This window comes from Anthonomus grandis, chromosome 4 (assembly GCF_022605725.1).
Source record: "Anthonomus grandis grandis chromosome 4, icAntGran1.3, whole genome shotgun sequence".
NCBI classification, from domain to species: domain Eukaryota; kingdom Metazoa; phylum Arthropoda; class Insecta; order Coleoptera; family Curculionidae; genus Anthonomus; species Anthonomus grandis.
Window position 1 is genome coordinate 6,335,655 of NC_065549.1, and position 22,590 is coordinate 6,358,244.

Here is a 22,590-nt window from a genome sequence, read left to right on the forward strand (position 1 = left end):
TTGTTAATATTTATTGACTGGTACATAAAACATCGTCTTTAGAGAAAAAAATAAGTATTTTTTCTTATTTTAGAAAATACCCTGGTGCGTGAATAAACCACTGGGTACAAATCATTTTTTTCATCAACTTTTTTTAAAATTTAACCTAATTCTTTGTTTTGGTCTAGTCTAAAGCTATGGTTTACTAGATGTTCTACTATAAAAATCCAAAATATTCTTAACTTTTAAAATGTAGTGTTATATTTCCAAAACAATTTTTTATTATTGGTGAGTAAGCGAACCACTGGTATAATTCGCCCACTAATTTTGATGATATTGTACAAAACAACCAGTATGAACTTTACACTTTTCCACGTATTTACCACCAAACTATCAAATGCATCGGAGAATATCGGCCACCACCGTTTCTTTGACTTGAAAAATTTGATACCTATAGTTTGCAATGCCATTGTCGTGTTAATCTACCCCACACATCAAAGTTCATCTATTGAGAGGCTAAAAGCAAATATTGCAAATTGCAAATTTTTAGTAGATCTAACAAAAGCATAACTTTGGAAAATTGGTCATTTTTGTCCAACAAACAATTATCGGATATATGTAAATTTTGTTTTATTTGTTGGAATTTAAATCTGCTCATAAATTTCTTTTATGACATCATTTTCTTTTTTTTTCATCAGTTGCCTAGTAGTGCTGAATTCTAGGTAAAGGATGGTCTTCTACATTTGGCTGTTTATGAACAAGATGTACAAGATAGGTTAATAAGGAACCCTAGAAATGTTTTCGAATACTTATATAATTGAAATTTGTGACCATTTCCAAATTTGAACTTGCACAAGTGGATATGACATGAAATATTTTATTATTAATTAAGTCTAAGACGTTTAATGGGTCACATGCCATATTTTATTGAAAGACTTTTCATGATAGATGTTATCAAAAATTCTCTCAAAATATTTTCAAGTGTATATGGATCCAAAACTCTTTAACTCCCTCAAATTTCTTAGAATTTTGGGTATATATATGAAAATGTAATAATATATAGGATGTGAATGGTATGGTAGACAGGTTTTATGCAACTATAGATCTGATAGAAGCGACTCATACGAAATATAAAATTTCGGTCATATTTTTTACAAAAAACTATTAAACTCATAAAAAACAAAAATAAATATTATAGAAAAAAAAAATTCGAATTAGAAACCAAGTATAAAAATGTAAGATCTTTATCAAAAGCATGATCATTGATCGGGATTATGAAAATTTTATAACATGTAAATACTCTTGGTGTTTTGTAAAATCAAGAGGTAATGTGGTAGGATACCCGCATATTTCCATAAATATGATAAACTGTCAATATAAACTATAAACTGCCAAGTCAATTAACTTTTCATTTATGTCTGGAGTTTTCCCAGAGTGCTTAAAAAGAGCAATGATTGTTCCTCTTTACAAGGGTGGCGATCGCGACTGTCCTTCTAACTTTAGACCTATAGCGTTATTGCCTACTTTAGTCAAGATAGTGGAACGGCTCGTCATTTCATTTTTAAATAGGTTTGGCCTATTGAGTCTTCAGCAGTTTGGCTTTCGTGAGTCTGTGGGCACAAATGATGCTATCTTTAGCTTTCTAGAGCACCTGTACAACCGACTGAATGTTGGTGAAGTTGCAGCAGCGGTATTCTGTGACTTGTCCAAGGCATTTGACTGCGTGAGTAACAGAGTGCTGCTGATGAAACTGGAGCTCTATGGTTTCAGAGGAACTGCCCTTGAGTGGTTTCGTTCCTACTTATCAAATCGTGTCCAGGCTGTCAAATTTAATGGTGGTATCTCTAAGGAACTTAATTTAAATGTGGGTGTTGCGCAAGGATCAGTACTTGGTCCTTTACTTTTTCTCATTTATGTGAACGATCTGCCACAACTGCAGGTAACTGGCAAATTTACATTGTTTGCCGATGATACCACCATCCTCTGGCAGGACTCTGATGTTTCTCAAATGGGGGCCAATATACGTGCAGATTTGTTAAAAAAAAAGACTGGTGTGACGCAAATTTTTTGACATTTAATGTTTCCAAAACAAATAGCCTTAATTTTAAATGTAATACAAATGATATATGTTTAAATAATGAAGCCATCACCATGCCACCGTTCAGTAAGTTTTTGGGTCTTTCCATAGATAAGTTCCTTAAATTTGAAGACCATATTGTGAATGTATGTAGAAAAGTCTCATCAGGCTGCTACGCCCTAAGGGTTATTGCCACCAGTCTTAATTTCTCCATCGCCAGATCTGCATACTTCGCGATTATCGAGTCGCACCTTCGATATGGAATTTGCTTTTGGGGTTCATGTTCAAATTCACTTTTTAGTTCAGTGTTTGTACTCCAGAAAAGGGCTATTAGATATCTATGTGGGGCCAAGCCTCGTGACTCATGTCGCCCGCTTTTTGTAAGTCGTAATATTTTAACCCTGTGTTGTATTTTTATTTTGGAAACAGTTTGCTTAGTTTTTAGAAAATATAAACAGGAACTCCACTTAGGAAGCCACTATAATACGCGACAAAATTATTTGTTGAGGCTACCCATTCCTTATTTTGAACTTGTCCGTAGCTCTATCATATATGGAGGTGGAAAGCTGTTTAATAAACTTCCACTAGAAATAAGACAACTTAAGACTGAAAAAAGCCTACGTACAAGGACGAAAATATTTCTTGCTAGTAAAGCGTACTATAGTTTAGGTGAATTTTTTAATGATTAGCATTTAAGTATTTTTCAAAGTTTTATATAATTTAATTTTATTTTAAATTAGTTTCTCGTTTTTATTTCTTTAATGTACAGTCTTATTGGCTTTGTCTACAACTTCTATGTTTATATTGACAATAAAGCATTTTTGAGTTTGAGTTTGAGAGTTTGAGTTTAACACCATTATTTAAAAGAGTAGATAGATCTCATATTACAAATTACAGGTCAATTTCCGATCTAAATATTATGACAAAAATATTTGAACCAATGTATGAATGATGAATTGATGCAACCTTTTACAATAAAATCTCAGAAAATCAGCATGGTTTTTATAAGGGTCGTACTTGCCAAACAAATTTGACAATTTTTTCCAGCTATGTTGCTAGTGGCTTAGATAATGTGGTTCAGGCTGACGTAATTTATTTTGATTTTAAAATAGTCTTTGATAAAGTTGACAATATATTGCTATCCAAATTAAGGTTCTTAGACGATCCATTGTTATATTGGTTTTGCAGCAATTTAACAGATTAAATTTCTATATAAAACTGAATAATGTTGAGATAATAAGTGTTTGACTTTATTATACCATTTGGGGGAAACCTTGTTTGTACCTTGCATAGTAAATAAAAAATGTTGACGTCAGCGATGACTAAACGAAAAGAGTATTAAAAGTAAATTTTGTCAGTGTCTAAAAAATTCTGAATTAAAATATATGAAATAAAAAAAAATCCATTTCTATACGGTTTTTTTTTAAATTTTCACCGACTTTATGTATTTTTGAATTTCCTTTTATTGAAATATTTTAATTCTATATAATTTATTTTTTATGATTTTATTTCAATTAATTAAAAAAAATAAAGACAATTTTTTAGGCACCTATTATTATATTTTAAGTTTCTACGTAAAATTCAAGAAGTTTAATGGTTCACAAGCCATATTTTATTTAAAGAGCTTTCAAGAAGTACATACATAATTTTTTGAAAAATTTTAATTGCATCTATCTTGAAAAGTAAAATACGGCATTTAACACATCAAACTTCTTGGATTTTTATGCAGAATGTGATAATATATAGATATATGATAATATATTAAATACGCATGACACACATCAAACTTTTTGAAATTTTATGCAGAATGTGATAATGTACACGGTTCCCTTATATTTTTTGATTTTTTTGAAGCTTGAAAATTGTATGAAGAAAAAATTTTAAGTTGCTGATGGCGCCCTCTATGACATAATTTTAAAATTTGCCTTAACAAAAAAAACAGGAATAAATGCTAAATTTATGGCAAAAATTCAAAAAAATTACATTTTGAGTTTATCACCCTGTAATTTGGTTGTCTTTGACTTTCAGTCTAGGAAAATTTAATTTCCCATTCTTTTTTAACAGGGATCTGCTACTGTCAAATTATTTATGGAAAACCATGTACAGGGTCTTTCCCCATATATTGACCCCCCTCCTACAGGGATAATGCGAAAAGCTAAAAAAAAAAAAATTAATACAAAACTTTTGGGGTTTTACTTTCAATTTTTGAATCCGATGTCAAAATTTTTTTGTTTCGTTTAGAAACGTCAAATTTTGACAGATGATCAGTTTTTTCTTATGGAACACCCTGTATATGACTTCATAGTTAATAATAGCCGAATTTTCTGATTTCAAATATATATAGTTTAACTATGTTTTATTAAACCGTTTCGGAAATATCGGGCTCCAAACTTTAAAAAAATAATATATTGAAGATCTTGGTAAGCGCTGCTTTGTTATTGTTAGGCGTTTTTTTAAGATAAATGAATTGAGTAGAAACAATAAAAACAGAAGATTTATTATTACTAAGGTGATATTTAGCATCTTTTTGTTGACAAGGATACATTATTTTAACAATTGTTAAACTTTAATTTAGACGTAATTATAACTATAACTGCTCTATATGACCACCACCATTATCAATACAGTTTATATAATCCTGCTCAATTTTGTGTATTGTATTTCTTATAAATTGTCTATGATTTTGATTGATATCATCTATCGCGGTAATACTATTTCTGCGGAGCTCCTCGACATTTTCAGTTCTCTGTTCGTAAACTTTATTTTGAAGGTAACCTCACAGAAATGAATCAAGAGGTGTCAGGTCTGGACTGTTTGGTGGCCAACGAATTGGCCCAGTTCGTCCAATCCACAGGTTATATCTTTCATTTAAAAATTTCAAAACAGGTAACACATTATGCGGTGGGGCACCATCTTTATGCCAAACTATTTGATCGTATTGCCTTATGGGTAGATCTTCAAGTTTAGCTTCAATTTGAAAAGTAAGCATTTCTAGGTATCTCTCTCCCGTCAAGTTGCCGTTATAAAAAATAGGTCCTATGACCTGGTCATTTAAAATTCCACACCATACATGTAGAGATTGCCGCCCTTGAAACTTAATTTCCCTTGTTATTCGGGGGTTTCGGCGAACATTTTTTTTAAAAAGTTATTATCTTCTTCTTTTAGCACTAGCATCTCTTGACAAAATTCCACCCGTTTATTTCTTTGCTCTACACTTAAAAGTTTGAACAGGTAATATTCGATAAGCAAAATATTTATACTTTTTTAAAGTTGAATAAATTTTTTTGGCCGATTGATCAAAGTAAATTCTGGCATCTTCTATGGAATGATTTGGGTGTTCTAAAAAGAAATTCAACATTTTTGATGGGCAATTTGAGGGAGACAAAGGCCCGAACATGATAGTATCGTAGATCGAAATGTATTCAAAAATTCGTAAAAACTTACCTACCTTCGAAATATAGCAAAATATGTAATTCTTCTTCTGGATCGACAAAAACTGTCCGACGTTTTCTTCCTAGAGTTTTCCTGATGCAAAATGCTCGTTCTATATTTTTAAACGTATTTTTTGCCGGATTGGCACCTAAAGGAAAGGTTCGACGATATTCCTCTCTGGCTGTCAACAAATAAGAAATGACAATGCCATCTGAATGATTTGTTTTTTAATAAATGTTAAACAATAACAATGCAGCGCCTACCAAGATCTTCAATATATTATTTTTTTAAAGTTTGGAGCCCGATATTTCCGAAACGGTTTAATAAAACATAGTTAAACTATATATATTTAAAATCAGAAAATTCGGCTCTTTTTAACAATGAAGTCATATACAGGGTGTTCCATAAGAAAAAACTGATCATCTGTCAAAATTTGACGTTTCTAAACGAAAAAAAAAAATGTTGACATCGGATTCAAAAATTTCAAGTAAAACCCCAAAAGTTTTGTATTAATTTTTTTTTTTTAACTTTTCGCATTATCCCTGTAGGAGGGGGGTCAATATATGGGGAAAGACCCTGTACAGTATACTCGCGGTAACGTGAACTTAGATTTTATGAACAACTCATTAATGTGATTCACCAATATTTTTCTATGTTAATTCTATAGTGTGAACAAACCCATATTTCGATAATGTGAATTTTAAGAAATCTTTAGTAATCCTGTGTAGAATTGTCTAGGCTCGTTAGTGGATATTGGGTTTACGCATTTGAAACGTTGTCATTTAGTTGTTGTTTATTAGATAAGAGAGAGTGTCGCATCTTGCGCAGTGTTTAACTCTTTATGAGAAATCAAAAATTTTGGAAGAGCACAAAAATGGTATGAGTGTTACTGCACTAGCAAAGAAATATCAAATAGCAAAATCAACTATTTGTGCAATTAAAAATAAAGAAGAAAAAATTCTAAAAGTTGTTGGAGAGAGTTTAAGACCTAATAAAATAAAAAGTGCAGAAAAGCCCAAGATGGAAACTTTGCTGTATAAATGGTTTACCAAATAGCGTGAACGAAATTTGCCAGTTACGGGTGATATGCTTAAAGAAAACGCTCTAGATTTACATAAAAAATTAAAACTCAACGATAAATTTAATGCAAGCGATGGATGGCTTCAAAAATTTAAATGGCGATATGGTATAAGGCTGCTTAAAATTGCAGGTGAAAAGTTGTCCTCGCAGCCTCACCTTGTAAATCCCTTTATTGAAGGCTTAAGAAAAAAGATGAAGCAGCTTAATCTTAGTGAAGATCAAATTTATAATGCAGATGAGAGGGGTTTATATTGGAAGTTATTGCCAGATAAAACCTATGTTGCAATTTTTGAAAAAACGGCGCCTGGTCTAAAAATAGCTAAACAAAGAATAACTCTTTTGGGGTGCACAAATGCTACAGGATCACACAAACTAACGCCTTTAGTACTAGGAAAAGCAAAATCACCCAGATGTTTTAAAGGATTTGATAATCCAGTCATCTATAAAAGCACCAAAAATGCCTGGATGACGCAGGAAATTTTTAAAAATTGGTTTTTTAAGCATTTTGTTCCAGAGGCAAGTGAAAGTTTTGTTTGCTTTTTAATTTTTTTAAGACTAAATTGGGTTTTTAGGTTAAATCATTTTTACAAAGCAAAAACCTTCCTTTAAAAGCCGTTCTCCTGTTAGACAATGCCCCTTCGCATCCACCGGCAGAAGAATTAAAAACTTCTGATGGACACATTTTTGTTGTCTACATGCCTCCAAATGTTTACACCATTAATTCAACCATTACACCAAAATGTTTTGCGAATAATCAAACTATTTTACAGAAAAGGCCTATTAAGTTCAGTTGTATCAAAGAGTCAAGGAGTAGCTGAGGCCCTATAAGTTATAACTTTAAGAGATGCTATTATGCAATTGCATATGGCCTGGCAAAAAATAGAGCCTTCAGTAATTTCAAAATGTTGTAATAATATTTTGGGAAAAAATTTGGAGGAGGATGACCTACCCTTAGCTCGACTAAAAGAGATGTGGGAAAATGATGTTAGAGCAGCTGCAGTTAATGAAACCATTACATTGCTTCAAGCAATTGAACAGGTATTATTTAGTGCTAGTTACTCCTTTTAATTTTCGATTTTTGGAAATTAAAAGAAGAAAGTCTGTAATTGTTTTAGAATTTCATTGAGATATGGATGTTTTTAGATTGATTATAATCTCAAAGACATTGAGGAATGGAATACAGACGCAGTGGAGGAAAATCTCGATAGCAATGATTCAGAAGATAGTGACTGGGAGATATTAACTTTTGTAGAAAAAAAGTTATCCATTTGGAGGCTCTTGCAGCCTTGAAAATTGTCACACAATGGGCCAATCAAAACTATATCGACATAAAGGACATTATTACACTAAAAGATTTAGAAGAAAAGACTGTAGCCTTAAACCTGTCGCAAAAAAAAGTGCAAACAAAAATTACATCTTTTTTCAAATAAAACTTTTGTATAATGCTTACAACTGTAATAAATAAATTTATAAATAAATACAAACATAAATAAAGTACAATGTATTTCAGTAATGCGAACTAAGTCGACCTTTTTTGAGTTCATATTAACGCGAGCCTACTGTATGTCTTTAAAACCCTTTAGGTAAAATATGGTATGCGACCCATTAAAATTCTTGGAATTTCATGCAGAATAGAAAAATTTAATAATATTTAAAGGTGTGCCTAAAAAAATTTTTTTTTAGTTGAAAATTATAGGATATTAAATAAAATCTTAAAAAATTAATTAGAATTGAGAGAATGCATGGAACATTTATTTTATAATTTCATGCAGAAACTAAGAAAACATTTTAGAAAATGAAGCATGTAATTTTTTTTTAATTTGAAAAATATAGAAAGTGCAATACATTTATTTTCATAATACCTTAAGTTTGACAGTAAAGAACCTTCCAGGCTTGTATTCATGTTGTATTGGTGTGATTAATAATTAAAAATAATTATTAATCACATCAATCTTTTTATTATTTTAACTTACATCCCACCCGGACGTTTTTCAGAGGTTTTGGAAGATGTTTTTGATTACATTTCAACGCTAACGTACCTTTACAATTCAAAAATTATGTTTCTACGTGACTTTAATATTCCAGAGTACATTTTGTATTCGAAAGGAGCTAATCAGTCATTTAGAGTTAACCAACTTAATAATTTGTTAGAATTTTTTGATTGGAAAAAAATAAATTTTATTGAAAATATCCAGGGACGGCTTCTGGATCTTGTTATTACATCTCCATCAGATCTTTGTGAAGTACAGAGACAAAGATGCCATGATTTCTTAGTTAAAGAAGAAGATATTCATCCAGCCTTGTTGATTAAGTTTAGATATAACCTTGACAAAAAAATAAATAGCGGTAAAGTTGAAAATATTTTTTATAATTTTAAAAAAGCTGACCTAAGAATTTTATATCATAAAATTTATAAATGTCTTGATAACTGTGTCCCTAAAACTGCCAGGCGCAAACGATCTTATCCACCCTGGTTTACCTCTGAAATTATTGAATCAATTAGAAATAAACATAGCTCGTGGAAGAAATATAAGCGTTTTCATCAACAATATGATTTAACTAAATTTGGAGAGCTGCGATCGAAAATCAAAAAAGATATTGAACTGTCATACAGGCAATACTGTGGTAATCTGGAAAATAATTTATTTTCCCAACCAGACAATTTTTGGAAGCTTATTCAAAGCTCACAAAATAACAATTTGTTACCACAAAATATGACCGACCAACAGGGAATGATTATGTCTGATCCTCAAGCTATTGCAAACGCATTCGCAGATTTCTTTAAAAGTGCATATATTTCTTCCACTGCTACACAACCCGGCAACAATGCTCAAAACATATTTGCAGATTCCATCATTATATCCAGATTCACGGAAGATGAAGTATTACGAGCTCTTAAAACGATTAAACCAAAAGCAACTGTTGGACCCGACAAAATTCCTGCTTTCCTTCTCTATGATTGTGCCATAGCTTTTGTTAAACCATTAACTTTGCTTTTTAATTTAGCGTTAAAACAAGAAAGCTTTCCTGATCTTTCGAAAATATCTAAAATTATCCCTGTACACAAAAAGAGTGACAAAAATCTCATAGAAAACTATCGCCCTATAACAATAATTAATAACTTTTCTAAATGTTTTGAACGTGTTCTGCATACTGCTTTATATCCATCAATGAAACATCTGATTGACAGTAGACAACACGGTTTTATGAAGGGCAGCTCTACCACAACAAATCTAGTTTCTCTTACTGAATTTATAACTGAATCAATAAATAACAACTCTCAAGTCGACGTCATATATACGGACTTTTCTAAGGCCTTTGACCGACTCGACCATGGCATTCTCGTTAACAACTTCGATCGAATTTATGGATTTTCTTTCGGCCTAACGAATCTTTTTAGATCCTACTTGAGTGACCACCCCCCAGTACGTAGAGTGCTATGGTCGAAGCTCGGCAAAGATTGTTGCCGCTTCTGGAGTCCCACAGGGCTCAATTTTGGGACCGCTTTTTTTCAACTCATTTATTAATAAAATATTTGATGAACTTTCTGTAAATAGTCTGTTATACGCGGACGATAATAAAGTTTTTTATAGAATTAACAGCATTTTGGATTGTATTTTACTTCAAAGTGACTTAAACAAACTTAATGCATGGTGTAAAAATAATAACCTGCCTCTAAATGCTGCTAAATGTAATGTTGTTTCTTTCAGTTTAAAGCAAAAATAATTATTTATGACTATACCATAGACAATGTCACAGCCCCTAGATCAACAGTTTTGAATGACTTAGGTGTAACATTTGATAGCTCTCTTTCTTTTCAGCCACATATTACAGATCGTCCTTAATCTTCCAAACTGACGTATCTCATTTTTCCTAATTGTTCAGGAGAGCAGATTTAAGTTTTATTGATTATTAGGCTGTAAAATTGGGGACTAATAATTTAGTTAAATGAACATATTTTTAATTTATATAAAGGAAAAATATGTTTACTTTAAACTGTCTAAGAGCGTTAAGATTAAAAACTTTCGGTTTCTTAAATTTTTTGAAAAATTTCAGATACGACTATTTGTGAGACCAAAATATCTAAATTAAAATCATTTACGCCCATTTTTTCTTTAGATAATACGTCGCTTTAGGCAAATAAAACGAAATTAAAAAACATTTTTTTGTATGAAAGAGTTTTTTATTGCAATTCAAAATCAAACAAAGAAACGCGCATGGGAGTCTGACCAATACAGAATGTTTGAAAATCGGAGAACTTCTCCTTGGATACTTTAATAGGTTCTGAATTCAGCTTTCCAGGATGTACGTTGTTAAGGTTGACTTTAAGGCGTTTAAGTGACAATGATTTGTATTTTTTTTCAAGATGGCTTGTTTTGAAAAATATCTCATGAGGAGAATTTTTGCTCACCTTAATTACCATAATCTCCGTCCATTTTATCTGCTCTCCAGTAGTTGCTATTTTTACCGATAGAAGTCTTAAATCTCTTGAAAAGCCTTTAAAGTCCAAAAAATCAGTAAATTCAAGGGGGTTAACTTGGTAAGGATGTTGTCTTCTGGCAATTCTGAAGACTGGATATAGCTGAGAGGGCACGAAAATTTTACCAGCATGGGACATAGCATGTGAAATAGTACTATGCGCAGAGTCTCCCTCGTTCTGGCCATGATACGACTCAAAATATCTTAGGGTTATTTCTTCTAGATTTTTACTATGCAAAACTGTATAGAGTAACATTGTAGCCATGATGCTATTTTTATTCTGGCCGCTACAGCCATCGCAATACATAGATACTAGTTTCACTCCTTGATCATCGTAACTTTGCAATGCTTTATTTACGCAAGTTGCTATTTCGGATGAGCCCCTTTTGCTAGCACATTCGTCCCAACAATAGCAAAAGCAGGCTTTGGTCGAGATATTATAGAACGTGAAATTAAAAACTGCAAAGCGTCTTTTGTAAAAAGTGGTGTCTACCGAGGTGTCTACTGACTTGCCTTGTAGTGTTTCTGAAAAAAATAATTCTATATCTGTCAGGCATTACTGTAAATAAAATTTAAAGTGAAGTTCCACAATACCAAAATATTACACACTGTCTTACCTGAACATTTAATTTTTACAGGAAAGTCGGCGTCAGTATCTATTATTTTTCCATTATACCACTTATTGGAATAATACATTTTAATCTTAGTCCCTATTTTTAATTGTCCACTAAACAACAGTTTTTTAGAAAAGACGACATTTTTTGTCCCGTCTTTCCACAACACAAGCACATCCATCATAAAAACAGTACAATCGTAAACTTGAAATCAACTACAACAAGCAACAACTGCACGCTGCAACAAACTGACTATCTAACACCGCATTTTATCCAGTCTGCAATGATTACGCACTTGGATTATTATTCCTGTCAGAACTCAAACTGAGTTACGCCTGAAGTGGTTGGATATGTTTAAAAAAATAAATATCTCACAAACTGACGTATCTCGACTTACGTCTGTTTGTGAGAACTAAAATGTAAAATATTTTGATATACGACAAAGTGTCTTTCATTTTACCAACGAACCAATGCGAATTGAGTTACGCTACTTTGTGAGATGAAAATTTACTTATTTAGAAGCAAGTTGCTGTAAAAATTACAAATTCGCATTTTTATGAGATACGTCAGTTTGGAAGATTAACGACGAGATATTGTCAAACGTAGCTACAGAATGCTAGGTTTTGTAATACATAACTCTCATAATTTTAATAATATCCTCAGCCTAAAAATCTTATTCTTCTCATACGTCAGATCCATACTTGAGTATGCTTCTCAAGTTTGGTCCCCCTATTACCAAAACCATATAAATGAGATTGAGGGTATACAGAGAAAATGTCTAAAATTTCTTTGCTATAAATGCGATGGAGTGGATGGAGTGTATATCCAGAAATCGGTTTTCCACATGCACGGTTACTGGAAAGATTTTTCTTTCATTCTTTAGAAGATAGAAGAAAATCTGCTGATTTGCAGTTTCTATATAAATTAGTGAACAACTTAATTGACTTGCCAGAATTATTACAAGAACTGAACTTTCACATACCTCGCATATCAGCCAGAAACTCACAAACATTTTACCTACCTAGACCAAGGACTAACATTAACAAATTTTCTCCACTAGGCAGCGCCTGTAACACATATAATTCTGTTCAGGGTCAATGTGACTTATTTAACTGTAGCATAGCAGATATCAAAAAAGTACACTATTCTTAGTAAAACTTTGTTTTTTTTTTCTTTACTTTTCTCATTGTTTTTCTTTTTAAGCATTTCCTTATTGTTATTGAGTGTAAATGTATTTTTTTTTCCCATTCAGTAATTGGATGTATTTCTGTTGAATGGCGTAAATAAAATAAATAAATAAATGTTAGAAAATATCCCTTAATATGGTAGACCCTACTGAATATTCCTGAGATTTTTTTAGGCATATTATTAAAAAATATGTACAATTTTAAAAAATGTTAAAAAGGGACTGGGTGGGGGGCATATTATAATTAATCAATTACTAATAACAACCATATACCTCCTATAACTTTTTCGATTATCTATAACACATATGTTAACAAAACAATCTTATAATAAACACAAATCAGCTGATGTTGTACTTACCGAGAGTTCTACAGGGCGACATGAAAAACAAACCGGAGTTAAGCCGAGTCCGCGGATCGTCCGAGAACAAAGAAAACTTTCGGGATTTCGGGAATAACGTAACGATTTTCGCCCTAAAACCCTCCCGTGCACCTTCGAGCGACTTTAAGCTAAAATTTCCGGCTAAAACACCGTTTTAACACGTTAATTTCGACGAAATTGGTCGCGAATTATTCGTAAATGTATATAGCCGGTATTCGGGCTGTTTTTACAGTCGATACACCGGCTGACTCGGTCTACCAGCTGATGTGCTGCTGCCGGGGAATTGCTGCGACGTTGCCGCATCTCCTGCTGACATACAACAGATGATGTTCCTATAATGGTGTTTGCTTAACGTTTTCCTTTACTGTTCCGGTATAAATACAAATTTAGCTTTTTTTTTTATCTTTGTTTGTTTGTTTTGGTTTGCATAAACGTTCTGGTAGGTAGTTTTCCTCTGTACAAACAGATCGTGAAAATTAAGTAATTATAAATCGGAGGTAGGGGAAAAAACGGGTTTTGGGACGCATCAAAATCGTAATATGCACGACTCGCGCATGGAAGGGATTGCGTGCACTCCTGCGTACGGTGTATAGGAATGGCCGGTTTGCTGCACGGCAGGAATAAATTATTATTTACCTGATTAAATCAATTCGTTTAATTCCGCCTACGTAATTTAAAAGTGGGGCGAAGTACGGGGAATAAAGTAGCCTCTTAAAACTGAAAACACTTCCTTAACTTAACTCGAATACTTCCGAAATTTTAGGAAAAAAACTTGTATATTATTTCATTTTGCAATTATGCGTAAAATTCAAAGAATTTTGAGGGTTCACATGCTATACATATTTTGGTTAAAGGATTTTTTAAATATTTGCGATTATACAGGGTGAGTTTTTTAAAGTGTTACAATGCGATATGTCAAAAACGGCTGCAAATTTTTTTTTGACATTTTGGTGACATTTCAAGAATACCGGGGGGCACTTTTTGTGATATTTTTGACATTTGTCCCTTCACCCCCCTAAGAGAGGGAGAGGGTCACTTCCTTATTTTAAATGGAATGACGTGTTTTTTATTCTTAAATACGAATCTACATAAAATATGAAGTCTGTTTACAAAAAATTTTTAAAATTGCTCTGCTGGTTACGGAATTATGATCAAAAATGTTTTGATTAAATTTAAAAATAATTCGAATATTTTACCATAATAACAGCCGGTTGCCATGGAAATCCTACTGTTTATTTTACTAGTATGGATGGAAATGAAAATCCTAGTAACAGTAGGATTTCCATGGCAACATAACAAGCAGTGTCACATAAAAATGTTGACGTGTTATTAACAAGTAAATTGTGTTTAAAAAGAAAAAAATGGAAGCGAATTTCAGTGTAGAAGTAGATATGTTGTTAATTTTGGGGGAGTGCAGAAAAAATTATAGGGAGGCTGCAGCAGTGTGGGCCGAGAGGTTTCCGGATATTCCAAAATCTCATATGGCCTTTAAGAGACTGGAGACCAGAAGTCGTATGACTGGTAGTCTAAAAAGTAAACGACGAAATCGGATTAAAACGCAAACAGATGAAAATAAGGCAGTTGCTGTATTAGGAGTAGTTATTGATCCTCAAATCAGTACCAGGCGGCTTGCTTTAGATGCTGGAATTAGTCAATCATCAATTATAACCATTCTGCACCGGTACAAGTTTCATCCTTACCACATTACACTTCATCAAGAGCTTTACGGACATGATTTTGAGAATCGCATTAATTTTTGCACTTGGATTTCAACAAAAATGCGTGAAAATAACCATTTTTTGAGAAACGTTATTTTTTCTGATGAGGCTTCTTTTAATAATTGCGGGCAGGTAAGATTTAACTTATTTAAATTAGAACATATTCAAGTTTTGGTTGTTTGCTTTTCTAAAAGGTAAACAGGCACAACATGCATTACTGGGCAGCGACCTTCTCGGTAGAATTAGTTTCAATGTCCCCTCAAGACTCTTGAGACGAAACCGACTATTTGCTTTGCCTTTTCACAGTACCAACTATGCCACTCACTCCCCTATCGAAAGAACCTTAAATATTACCAACCATGAGGATATTGAAGTTGTGGGCATTGGCTTGTTTAGTTTTAGGAATCAAATTAGAGAGATTGTGTAAACTCTTCTGTTGATTTTATGTTGGTTTGCCTGTAAAAACATATTTGTATTTTATCTATTTTAAGTTATGGTTAGGTGTAACTATTGAACTTTGCAATATTGTTTTTTTTTGTAAAGGGGTTGATCCCGTCTATTAAATAAATTAAATTAAATTAAGTTCAAATTAGTTTTTAAGGAGATATTGCTTTATGAACTGTTTAAACCTAGTAATGGGTAAGGATCTGATAGCACTTGGTATAACATGGAATACCCTGCGTATCTGGGCGGTCTGGCGCCATACCAGAATGGCATAGGAGAGAAGTGCATGAAATATTGCATATGCATAATATGCAGTTTTTAATACATTAATTGAAGCAGAATTTCTTAGATTTCTAAGCACAGTTACAAACTGCTTCCTATTCAACAATTCCCAAATAAGTCAAGCGGAATTCAGAGGATATAAGAAGAATACCATAGTCTACAGTATCGAATGCATTTCAGTCAAGGGACACAGGCCTTTATCGTTTATCGATATTTAGCTGTAGGTCAAAAATGAAATCTATGACTGCTTTCTCTGTGACACATACTAAGTATTTAATGCTCATGCAAACATATTTACAAACGGCCATTAAAAAACCACAGTCAGTATTGACACTGGTCTATAGTTTGGTTCTAAACAAGTGTTACCGCTCTTAAAAATAGGGCGTATCCGAGCTACCTCGTTTTTATCTGGTACACAAGATGAAATCACTTTTTTACTTCTTCTATGGAGTGGGCTAAAAAACAATGACGAATCTGTCACTGGATTTAGTGCTACTTAATAAAGGATGATGCTAGACAAATCGGGTCTAACACTTACAAACAAGTTATTAATTACTTCAGTGGAATCTTTGAAAACAATTCTTTCCTGCCTAGGATTTTATTAAGGATACTCCAAATTTTTCTTCCATTGTGCATGTTGTCTTTTTTGTCACTTTTTATTGAATTAACTGAATATTCTCGATGTTTGCTTCTGTAGAAGGCTTTGGTTGTGTGAATTTTTAGTTTTTTATAGTAATCGTCTCTTTTACTTATGAGAGCTAATATCTTTTCAGCAATCCATTCCTCCAATATAATTAGTGAGGATAATATTCCAAATAATCCTCACTGGATGAGAACTGTACCAAATCAACATCCCTGGTCTGTGAACGTAAGGTGTAGTATTTTCGAGGATAGAGTTATTGGTCCGCATTTTTTCCAAGGTTATTTAAATGGACAGGTCTACACAGATTTTTTAAGAAATCAGTTACCTCGTCTACTAAACCAAAATTTTTAATCCTAACGTATGGTTTCAGCAGGACGGAGCTCCACCCCATTATGCCATACAGGCCCGTACTTATTTAAATGAGATTTTTGAAAACAGGTGGATTGGTCGAGGTGGTCCTGTCAACTGGCCTGCTCGTTCGCCAGATTTGACCCCCCTTGACTTTTTTTTATGGCGATTTATAAAAGACAAAGTAATGGCTGGTGCACCTACAACTGCAGAGGACATGAAGAACAGGATTCGTTTTGCTTGTTCATTAGTGACACCAGCAATGTTACAGCGGGTACGAAACTCATGTCAAGAAAGGATAAGAAAGTGTTTGGAAGTCGAAGGCGGTCACTTCGAACAGCTCCTTAGGCATAATACATAGACGATAAATAGTTAAAAAGTAGGAAATAATTTGTTTTTATTGTAGTAGAATATTCGAAATAATTTTTCAAATTTAATCAAAACATTTTTGATCATAATTCCGTAACCAGCAGAGCAATTTTAAAAATTTTTTATAAACAGACTTCATATTTTATGTAGATTCGTATTTAAGAATAAAAAACACGTCATTCCATTTAAAATAAGGAAGTGACCCTCCCCCTCTCTTAGGGGGGTGAAGGGACAAATGTCAAAAATATCACAAAAAGTGCCCCCCGGTATACTTGAAATGTCACCAAAATGTCAAAATGGCAAATTTTTATTTGCAGCCGTTTTTGACATATCGTATTGTAACACTTTAAAAAACTCACCCTGTATACTTCCAAAAACCCTTTAACCCAAACATAGCATTCGACTTCTCAAATTTTTGTTCAAAACTGGATCCCTAAGACTATATAACAAATCATGTTAAATAAAAAATAAGTTATATAACTTTTGTTATAAAAATTCAAGGAAAAAAGTTATAGTCGACAATGTTATATTATGACAATTTGCTTGCTATATAGGGTGTCTCCTTTTTCATAGGGACAGTATTGCTATCTCCTATACTATAAAAGATACGAGGGCGGTTAAATTAGAAAAAAGTTGCGGCATTTTATTCTGATTAAAAAAGTGTATTTAGATTTTTTATGCGACGTTTCGTTTTTTAGATATCATCAACAACTTTTTTTTTTAAACACGGACCTGTATTTTTTGTTTTATATTTAAAAAGAATTTTTATTTTCCTTTTCAACAATGTATAACTTAAATGTCTGTCTCGACGTTTCGGTATAAAAATAGCAGTTTTCAAGCTTTTTTCTTTAATACGGAACTGATTAGTATTTACAAGATTAAAATACCTTCTGAATACATATTTACCTATTTATCTTCAATATCAAACATAAAATTTTAAAACTAAAGTATCTTTTTTTTGTGGGTAAGAAAAAGAAATTCGAAAATTTGGTATGGTTCTTTTAATTTACGAGTACTTGGTTTAGATTTAGAAGGGGAACAATAAATGTGTAAATAAAATAGAATTTTACACTTTTAATAAGAAATATTTTATTTACTTTACAAACAAATGACAAACGTGTATTAACCAAAAAAATTACAAAACAATACGATTTAACTAAAAAAACAACATTCTCTTTACATACATTAGGCAAGAAAAGTTGCTGTTTTTCTAGCTTATAAAGCAGTTTTTTAGTTCTGAGAAGAAATTAAGCAGTTTTTTACAAATAATATTTACACTATTTACAAAAAATTTTCGAAGTGACCCCCATTATGTTCAATGCATTTTACGGTCCTTAATTCTAAATTCTCTATTGAGCGGGTTAAGTATTCAGGCTTTAAATCTCTAAATGCAGCAGTGACCCGATGTGTTAACACCTCCATATTATTTATTTCACTGTTATGGACTTTATTTTTTTAAAATCCCCATAAGAAGTAATCCAGAGGATTAAGGCATGGAGAACGAGGAGGCCACCTTACAGGACCGTTTGATCCTACCCAGCAATTAGGGAAATTTGTGTCGAGAAAATCTCGGGCAACAGCGGAATTGTGAGCGGCACAGTCATCCTGCATAAACCATCGAATACTTCTTAATGTTTCCAATGGAATTTCATCCATAACTTCCGTCAATAGGTTAACGTACCTTTCACCATTTAAATTTCCATCAATAATTTTGGGACCTATTAGCCTATTACCGATGATTCCGCACTACATATTAAGACTAAATCGATTTTGAGGCTTAGTTTCTTCTACTAAATGTGGGTTGTTTTGCGCATAGAAATGCTTATTTTTTCGGTTAAACATGCCACTATTAGTGAATGTAGTTTCGTCGGTCCATAAAATGGTCGTAGAGAACATCGGGTCTGCATTTAACATCTCTTGATACCAACGGCAGAAAACAAGTCTGCGTTCTGAATCACCTGGATGCAGTTTCTGAACCGGTTGGAACTTGTAGTCATGATACCTATGTTTCTTTAAAATTTTTCCGACCACTACAGACAGAACCTATAATTCTTAATGAAGACTCCGGATAAAGATGAATTTGAACTAAAACATTAACATCGTTGTGTGTATTCTTGGCACGGTATTTTCCGCGTTTTTTTGATACACATCCAAATTCGGTGAGGTTTCTTGAAACCAAATAAAAAGTTTGTCGCGCTGGAGCAGTTCTGTTTGGATATATCTAATCTAGCATACTCCCTTACTGCATCATCAACCTTTTGATAACATCTTATAAAAACATCGTACATGTCCTTTTTTTCACTATCACTATACCGTACCTTTACAACTTGTATTTATTTTGTTAATATTGAATTAGGAAATTGCTAAGGAAACACCAAAGCTTTTAAACTAATTTAAGAAACTAACTTACGGCAAAACGTTAAAATATCAAAGTAATATTTTAATAATTTTGTTGTAATTAATAATAATAATTGTTGTCGTAGCTGCGACATATTTTTGATTTCATTGCCTACCTAAATAAGCCACAGCCGTAATAAATCTGACATTGTTATAAAGTTTGAACCATTCGGCAAGCACGGTTCCATTTTCATTAAAGGTGGCTCTCCATGCAGCTTTGAAAATAGATTTTCATTATCGAATATTAATATCGAACAAATCACATATCGTAATTTTTTTCCTAACTACATAAAAAAATATCAGCTGCAATTGATGTTAGTGAATAATATTAGCAGCTAACCCAACTCAACCCAAATCTGCCGTATTTTAATTTTGTAAATACTAATCAGGTCCGTATTAAAGAAAAAAACTTGAAAACTGCTATTTTTAAACCGAAACGTCAAGACAGACATTTAAGCAACTTTTTTCTAATTTAACCGCCGTCGGATCTTTTATAGTATAGGAGATAGCAATACTGTCCCTATGAAAAAGGAGACACCCTGTATAGCATATTTTATGTCATCCATTAGGTGCCGGTAAAGATCAAAGAAAGTTGTAAACCATTGTTTTATAACAGGCCGCGACTTGTCCACACTTGTGTTTTTAAACAGAACAGAGCCGGAGCGGCGTTTGAATTTTCTTTAGTAATTTTAGTGTTGGCAAAACCATAGAGAAAGTAAAATAAAGGCTGAGACACAATTAAGACAAGAATTAAGTTTTATATTTTAAGCAATATGGAGTAAAAGTTGAATGACCACCTTCAATGAAGATTTTAAACTCACAATCACGATTAAATATTATAGTAGCTGCGCATTAAAGTATACAAAGGGCAAAAGGCGGCAAAATTAAAAAAAAAAAACGTGTCATAGAAGCATAACCTCACTTCAAACTTAACTACAGCTTCAAGATGTCTTATTCAAGATTTTATATTTGGACGTTGTACTTCAAATCATAATAACTGATCTGATATTTTTTGCCACGATAATGATATTTTCAATGATTATCTTCAAATAGCCTAAGATTTGGGTGTTTTAACATTAGTTAATATAATAAATTGTACCCTAATATTCCGACTTCCGATATAATGAATATCTAGGTATTTTTTGGTAAGGCTACTCTTGGATCATATCGATCAGAACCTCTGATATTATTAAGTCATATAGAATTAGGACATTATTCCAAACATGAATCATGCCTCCACTTGAGTGAGAATATGTATTTTTTACAGAATGCTAGATTATTGAAGATTAAAAGACATTGATTTTTTAACCTAGATTCTTTAATCTTTGGATTTTCGGACGCTGAGACTAATTTTTGAGTTCTAGTCTTGCATGATCCACATGGATTGGATTACACATTGGATACACTTTTTTTTTAATTTAAATATAAATGTTGGATTTCTAGCCGTAGTTGTTGAATTGTTGGATGTCCGGACAACTGGATTAAATTTTTAAAGCATTTTTGAGTTTCAGTCTTGGCTCATGAACCTTTAGATGCCAAGGGAATTTTTTTAATTCGACGTAGCCTATTTTTTTTTTAATTTTGGATTTAAAAATCCAATTGCAATGTCTTGGCACTTGAATCCTTGCATTATTGCGCTCCATGGCTAATTTTTTAAGTATTCTTAAGTTAGCTTTTGAATTATTGGAAACAAGTCATTTCTTGATATATGTCCAGGCAGATGACACTATTGGGAGTCATTTTTCGGCACATCCAGGCAGTTGAAAGCATAAATTTTTTCCAAGGAATTGCCTGGAAGAAGAACTTTCAACTGCCTGGAATAGTCAATTGAGTTTCAAGTAATTAAAGTAACTTTTCAAGGCATTTGAGGCAAGTTTTGAAGAAAAAGAAGTCATTTTTTTAATATGTCCAGACAATTGACACTTGAGAGCCATTTTCCGGCACTCTAAAGCCTCATTTTCTTCCAGGGTATTGCCTCGAGGAAGTTTCAACTGTCTGAAATAGTCACTTAAGTTTCAAGTAGTTGAAGCAACTTTTCAATGCATTTGAAGCAATTTTGAAGTAATGGAAGACATTTTTTTAATACGTCCAGACAATTGACACTATTGATAGCTATTTTCCCGGCAGTTGAAAGCATCAATTTCTTCCAGGGTATTGCCTGGAAAAGTTTTAACTGCCTGGATAGTCACTTAATATCCAAGTAATTAAAGCAACTTTTAAAGGCATTTGAGGCAATTTTAACGTAATGGAAGTGATTTTTTGATACGTCCGGACAAATTGACACAATTGAGAGCCATTTTAAAGCATCAATTTATTCCAAGGAATTGCCTGGAGGGAGCTTCAACTGCCTGGAATAGTCACTTGAGTTAAAAGTAGTTAAAACAACTTTTCATGGCATTTGAGGCAATTTTGAAGTAATGGAAGTCATTTTTTGGTACGTCTATTCAACTGACACTATTGAGAGCCATTTTCCGGCACTTGAAAGCATCAATTTATTCCAGGGAATTGCCTGGAGGAAGTTTCAACTGCCTGGAATAGTCACTGAGTCTCAAGTAGTTAAACCAACTTTTCAAGGCATTTGAGGCAAGTTTTGAAGTAATGGAAGTAATTTTTTTAATATGTCCAGACAATTGACACTATTGAGAGCCATTTTCCGGCACTTGAAAGCATCAATTTATTGCAGGGAATTACCTGGAAGAAGAAGTTTCAACTGCCTGGAATAGTCACTTGAGTTAAAAGTAGTTAAAACAACTTTTCATGGCATTTGAGGCAATTTTGAAGTAATGGAAGTCATTTTTTGGTACGTCTATTCAACTGACACTATTGAGAGCCATTTTCCGGCACTCTAAAGCCTCATTTTCTTCCAGGGTATTGCCTCGAGGAAGTTTCAACTGTCTCGAATAGTCACTTAAGTTTCAAGTAGTTGAAGCAACTTTTCAAGGCATTTGAAGTAATTTTGAAGTAATGGAAGTCATTTTTTTAATACATCCAGACAATTGACACTATTGAGAGCCATTTTCCGGCACTTGAAAGCATCAATTTATTGCAGGGAATTACCTGGAAGAAGAAGTTTCAACTGCCTGGAATAGTCACTTGAGTTTCTAGTTGAAGCAACTTTTCGAGGCATTTGAAGCAATTTTGAAGTAATGGAAGTAATTTTTT

At 32.8% G+C, this 22,590-nt stretch overlaps 1 protein-coding gene across 1 annotated transcript in view; it reads right to left on the minus strand.

Annotated features, from left to right (window-relative positions):
- The window catches only part of LOC126735397 (sestrin homolog), a 242,178-nt gene extending 228,699 nt beyond the window's left edge, over positions 1-13,479 (minus strand). The window contains exon 1 of the mRNA XM_050439364.1: positions 13,207-13,479. The gene's annotated coding sequence lies outside the window, so the exon portion shown is untranslated. The remainder of the gene's footprint in view (positions 1-13,206) is intronic.
- Between the last annotated feature and the right edge of the window lie 9,111 nt (positions 13,480-22,590).